Source organism: Palaemon carinicauda, chromosome 4, assembly GCF_036898095.1.
Source record: "Palaemon carinicauda isolate YSFRI2023 chromosome 4, ASM3689809v2, whole genome shotgun sequence".
Taxonomy (NCBI): Eukaryota; Metazoa; Arthropoda; class Malacostraca; order Decapoda; family Palaemonidae; genus Palaemon; species Palaemon carinicauda.
Window position 1 is genome coordinate 36,446,715 of NC_090728.1, and position 6,818 is coordinate 36,453,532.

General features: G+C 36.0%; 1 long non-coding RNA gene across 1 annotated transcript; it reads right to left on the minus strand.

Annotated features, from left to right (window-relative positions):
* Window positions 1-306: 306 nt before the first annotated feature.
* Window positions 307-5,040, minus strand: LOC137639038 (uncharacterized). Its single transcript, XR_011044216.1, has 2 exons — window positions 4,941-5,040; window positions 307-1,113 (listed from the first exon to the last, which is right to left on the minus strand). It is a non-coding gene; the product is annotated as an uncharacterized lncRNA (long non-coding RNA).
* Window positions 5,041-6,818: the final 1,778 nt, after the last annotated feature.

A 6,818-nucleotide genomic window follows, 5' to 3' on the forward strand; every position in this document is an offset into this window, starting at 1 on the left:
AGAACTCATTCTGCTGCTCTTTACTTTTTCACAACCTGGTCCATATGCACTAACTAAAGCCCAAGATTCCCTACCCAACCTAACCGTTACCCACATTAACCTAGATATATCCCTCCATTCCACTTTACCCATCATCCTTCACTCGGCAAAGCCACACCCTCTCTTGCACTTTGCCTTTCAATCCCAGACCACCAGTCCCTTCACCCTTCCCTTTTATCTTTGTCTCACAGAACCAATATATGCGTCCTTTATTCCTAAACATACTTCGTCTCACATCTTTACTCTATTGTACTACATACACGCACATTCAGACACCCCAAAACTAGAGTGTGGGGAGCAATCACTTCCCCAAGCTCCACTGCTTCAATGTCTCATAGGAGTATATAATACAGGAAAGAGGAATCCCAGCCCCCTCGTTGTCCCTTTCAGTCGCCTCTTACAACACTGGTACGTTGGCGCTATTCTAATTTTTTTATGCCCCAGAGCCACATGGGGAATAAAGTTTTAAGTTGCAAACTTAAAAATCCCTCTTTTTCATGTACAGAACAGGGTCAACCATGAAAATAAAAACCCCACTTCATCTGCTTAGATGAAACAGACACTGACTGGTTCACTGATGGCAAAATGAATGGAACTGCACATCTCATCGACGCAAGCCTCCATGATAGTGTCGAACAAATCCGTTTTAGAGGGGCCACCCAGCGAGTTCTAAGCAGACCGACTTTCTATTGTTTCTGTAAAACAGTTCTGGATAATCGCCATGAAGGCTGGCCAGGGGCCTAGTAATGCTCTGGGATAGATGAGGTAAGCTCCTTCAGAGATTATATGCGAGGCAGCAAGATCCACCCGGTCGAGTGTCACTTCGCAAGTCTAATCTCCGATCTCCCCGAAAGCCTGAGCTGTAAGACTGTTCTATTCACAGGATCATTTCCTCCAGTTGCTAGTCTTTATGGAAGCCTTTCAAGGAGAATTTTACCCAAACTAGTTTTCTCACATGCAAAGTTGCACACATTTTAATCTACTGCACTCTTGCTGATCCAGGATCTTGAAGATTTTGGCCTGTGGCAGATGGCTCAAAACCTGTCATAGGAGTCCTGACATTGAGCTTGTGTTCTGTAAATCAGAGAATTAAAATTAATAAAAATTAAGGGAAATTTTGCATTAAATTTACAGAAACTTCGAACACCATCGATCATGTTAACAGTTTTGCATCTAGAAGTCATTGTTTATAGAATACTGTCAAGTTATCAGTGAACTATATGATTTGATATAACTTAGCTCTTTCAATATTTTATTTTTTTCTGTCTTACAGGCAATCATTGAATGTCAATACTACTATTTGATATAACTTGCCTCTTCCAATATTTGATTTTTTTCTGTCTTATAGGCAATCATTGAATGTCAATTCTATGCTGATACGGAAGTTCACAAAAACAATCTTAAGTCTTATTCCAACCCTTCAATTATTAAAAATTTATAAAATAGGACAGTGAAATAGTTACTCTGCAAATACAAAATTCCAAATTATACTAATGGTGGAACCTTAACGAACACAGACTTCTATAAAAATACCCGATTTGCTTTTTCGGCATAGCACAAAGAAGCCTCTGTTCACTGGTAGTTTAGAAAATCACAAATAGGTGGTGCTTATGTATCAAGTTGCTTGCTCAAACAGAATAAAGGACCCAACTTTCTATATTTCAAACTGGTTATTTTTCAATATTGGGATATGCAATATAATCATACCACTGTATTGACCATGTTAATAAAAGGTTAGGGTAGAAAAATGTGATATATTTAGTGTGATCATTGGAAATAGGAGGCCAAATCCATGTTCAATCAGATACTGGTGTGTGAAGCTACACATCTCTCCCCTTATGTTAAATGTATAATTCACCCCTTCTAAGTTCATATAACACCAAAATACTAACCCACGGGGATACTGTCGTGGCAAAACAGTCAGTTACCAGAACTCGGGAGCATGAGAATGTTTAATCTTAAGCCAAGCAAGCATGCGGCAGAGTAAACCAATAAATAAATTAGCTAAATAACTAACTAGGTATTTAATACTTCTGAACACTGCTACGAACTACTGTACTCCATACCAATTGGGATGAAAACTCCATTTTCTATGCATTAGGAAGTCCTGGTAAACAATCTCCAGTTTTGACAGTGCTTCATTACTGCTACTTATAATTGTTACTAATTTTATGACTGACAAACTTCAAGAAAAAGTTTAAAATAAAAATTTGAAAACTTTTTAGGCGTTTTGAACGTAATTGATGACAATACGTAGCTCATAAGTGGTTCTATAATAGAAAGGTGCAATATTAGGACTTTGAAACTCAAAAATAGATCTTTGCAAATACACTTTTACTATTGAAAGAATTAAGGTTATAGATTTTAACAAAAAAATCAGTTTTGCTCCTTTAATAGTCATTGCACGTAAGAGCCTCCTTCCACCCGGTAGTTCCAGAAAAACACAAGTGGTGCTTTTGCCATAAGTTACTTGTTCAAACAATATAAAGCCCAAGGTTTCATTTTCAAGTCACTTATTTCCAATTTTGGAATATTGAAGCATGAAGCTACAATTCTCCCCTTTGTTAAAAGTATTCACTCCTTTAGGTTCGTACAATTGATAAATTAACGCTAAATTACTAGTCCACGGAGATAACACATACCGAAACATGGTCCACTTGGCCAGAACATAAGCAGTGAGAATGTTCAATCACGAGCGAAGCTGGTATGCGGAAAAGCAGGAACCAATAATTCATTAGCTCAAGGATCAAGTATTTTTAATACAAACATAGTACAAACTACGCCATAGAAAATGCAATGAAAACTCCTGTTTTCTATGCGTCCTGAAGTCGTGACAAACAAAAGCTAAATGGTTGACAGTTTTATTACTGCTTTGATTACGGTAACTTAAGATTACTTCTATGGCGAGGACAAACTTATAAAGTTAATTATAAGTATCAACACGAGAGACCATTTTTAAGGAGTTCGAACGTAGTTTAATAATAGCTTGCACAAAGTTTTGGCTTTTCAGTTATGGTAGTCTACCCACCTTCACTATAACTATGGATTTCCACCAGGAATGATCAAAAACATTCAAAACCAAATACTTCAGAAACCAGTTATTATCTACAAATATTTACTGCACCATTCTATAATTTAACTAAAGCCATAGCTTTCCAGGTATGGTAGTTTAACATCATAGCCATAAAACTGGATTACCACCAGGAATAAAGTTTCAAAAAAAGATCCGACCTCCACAAAATACATTACAAACTAGTCTTATTAACTAACCAATTATTGCAGCATTGTATAATTCTACCCGGAATACTAAACCACTGGGATAACGTGTGTAGCGAAACAATTACCGCTTGCCAAAGAATAAAAAACTTCATAAACATGCAATGGCAGAGCAATAACCAGAAAATCATTAATGCAATAGGAACTTAATACAATGCATACTGTTCCAAACGCCCACTACACTGAAAAAAAAGTTTCCTGTGCATCCGAAGGTCTGACAACGTTGGAGTTTTAACCATTTTAAATTACTAAAATTTGATTAAAACAACTATTATAAATAGTGTGCATAGAGAGCTTCAAATAGTTAACCCATTTTCTATATTCGCCCATCCAAAATACCCCATTTCCCACTGTGGACCCATTTTAATATGAGCCATGCATCTAAATTTTATTATGATAGAAAAAGGCAAAATTAGTTTGAAAACTAAGAAAAGGAGCCCTATATCTAAATTTGATTATGGTAGAAAAAAGTAAAGTTCGTCCGAAAGCTACGCAAGAAAGGTTATATCAAAGTAACTTTAACTAATTTGGAACATTTAGAAGGGATAAAGAGCTTTCAAAAAACTTCACTACACTGAGTAACTTGAATCTCACCGTGGAACTTTGCTATCTCATCCAAATAGCCATAATGGCAGCAATTACACTTTACGTTGGTCTCCCTCCATGACAGAACTACAACACAAGGCAACTACATAGGAACTAGGGAAGTCTTCCTATATGAACAGGGAGTGGGGTTACGTGGCAGAACTGCCTACGTGACATTCAATACAAATATTCCCTAATATGGTAAACTGTCATATGGTAGAGGAAGGTAGGAGTAGCTACTTATTGAACGAGCAGGGGTAGGTCCATTGGTAGAAAAAGTGGAAGGATGGCTAGTGATCAGAAGTATCTATGCACATTCATGAACTGGAGCAGATAAGAGTTTGTAAAACGTAAACTCAAAAAATTAAAGCGAAGTTAATGTTTCAGGCGAAGAGGATCTCAATTGTGTAAATTTTATGGATTTATTATGCACCCTAGAACAATTTAGCGAAGAGGATACTTTAAACAAAGATTCACCAGTAAATTACCCCCACCCAAAAAAAACCCTGTTCCCACTTATTGGCCACCTTTACCGTAGGATTTATTAGGGTATATCAAACTAGAATTACGACGGATGTAAAGGCCATTTACGAAAAATTTAATCTTACTATATAAAACCGCATCCCTTTATAAGGAACTATCCAAGATTTACTGTAATACCGAAATTTTTGAATCGCAGGAAGTAAATTAATAAAGCATTAATGTCAAAGCAGGGGAAATCCACACCTTTAATCCAATAAACTACACGGAGGGAGCAAAATCTGAACTTTCACTAGAACAACCTTCTTGGTTACTTCTCGAAGGCGCCGACCAGAAAGCATTATCGTAAGCCGAACCACCACTCTTTTAGAGCCGGCCAAAATCTTTCAAAATGGCGGAACAAAGGTACCCGATCTGCACTAACACTTCTAGACAATTTGCCTTTTTTATATTCGACAGACTTCAAGAGTCTACCGGTTGCTATTTACCATTAGAATAAAAAAAAAATTAAATTGTAACGTTAGCACGACATAGAACGTTGTAAAGACTCCACCACTCACCGATGTAGATTCAATATTCTAAACCTTTCCCACTTAACTTTCGAAAACTTTCGACGTACAACTAAACTGAACCTCATGCATTGACAACATGTTTTCCATCTTGCCTTCACCCCTGACGTAACAAGGATGACAAAACAACGAAGCAGACATCCTGAGCTGAGGGTCTGCTTTAGTATCCTTGTACAAACAGTGGCGTCATCTACATTCAAACATCAAAACCACTCATCTTTGATGACCTGTGACATTACCTCTCAAGAAACCGCTGTAAAATAAAAAATCTCTGCTGATTCAAAATTTCATAAAACTTAACATTGCAAGAAATAAACAAGTTAGTCACTGCATAGATAGAATATGCAGTAATCATAGGTGAATAAAATTTAACTAAAAACTAACAGCTATTAGGCCATCTCTCTTTCTTTGAATTTATTTCATATACTTGCGATATACTTTGAAAGTCTTGCGAAACAGATTTGACAAGTTATAGTCTTGGTTTATATTCCTGTTTATTTGTTATTTATTCACCATCGTGAGAGAGAGAGAGAGAGAGAGAGAGAGAGAGAGAGAGAGAGAGAGAGAGAGAGAGGGGCGGGGATTAATATCACAATATCCTTTTTTCACCACATAATATCCTCCATGACAATCCAAAGTACACTAAGTTGCATTCATGTTGAGACCATTGTTTCGATGCTTGGATCAAAGAAAAAATGCTAAAATGAGATATTACAAAACATGTACTATATTATTACTTTGCAATACAGAAGCAATCTTGGTACCGACAATTGGGTTGTATTATCTGTATTTTTTTAAGATTGTGATTTTAAAAAGCAGTTTTACTTTAAAGGTATTGTGGCAGATTGTATGAATTAATGCCGATAGAAATATCATATTGTTTAACTTGTATAGCTTTACGATATGAATTAAGAATAATAGTTACTGATAATTGCGACATATCATGCAGTCAACGAATCGTGTCGACACGAGAATAGTTACAGATGGTTTCAAGTTATTAGAGCCGAGATGCATCTCTCCTGTAGGTTCTAGAGCTTTGGAATATGTGACCATAGACTGTAGACTAAAGAAAATGATGGCTGTTTTTAAACATCAGTATTATGAGTTAACTTTTATCATAATTTTGTAGCATTCCTGTGACTACATAGTAACATTCCTCTCCACAATCACATCCATGTAAAGAATATGCTTACTGATCCTTTAAATGTTATAACAGATCCTATATTCACTACTACTAGAAATGGAGAAAAAAAGATACCAAGAACTATGATGTGAATTACACTTTTTAAGTTCTACTCAAACGTTCAAAGTGTTCAGTTCTTCAAGATCCACTACAACCACTCCTCTCCTTCTCTGATGATTTATTATCAAAGCCCAAAAAATATTTTGACAAAAGACCGAGAATTTTAAGATCATTTTGGTATCAACATTCCAGAGTGATTGATGTAATGTTTGACTTTGATAAAACGGGAAATCAATTTTAGGGATTTGCGTCACGTCAATCTTTAATAGCAAATGGCATCTGCTATTTTATTCTTAGAACTCCAATCTTCGCTATTTTCTGATACGTAACATATGAATGCTACTTATATTGACGTCTCTTATCTATGTATTATCTTTCCTTGACCTGATTATCGTTCTATCTTTAAGTAAACGATACTGTTCTTCTTTTCTAGCTTATTGCATTTCCTTTTCATGAAGCTGTTTAATATTATATCAAGATTGAGGAAAAAGATGCGATTGATCAAGGCTCATCCTGATGTCTGTAAACTGTAATAGCACATGAGCCCTAATTGAAAATGGAGGTTAGTGATTGTTTAAAGATATCTCACTTCGGCTGAAAAGCCACTTTGTTGGAGAATTAATTGA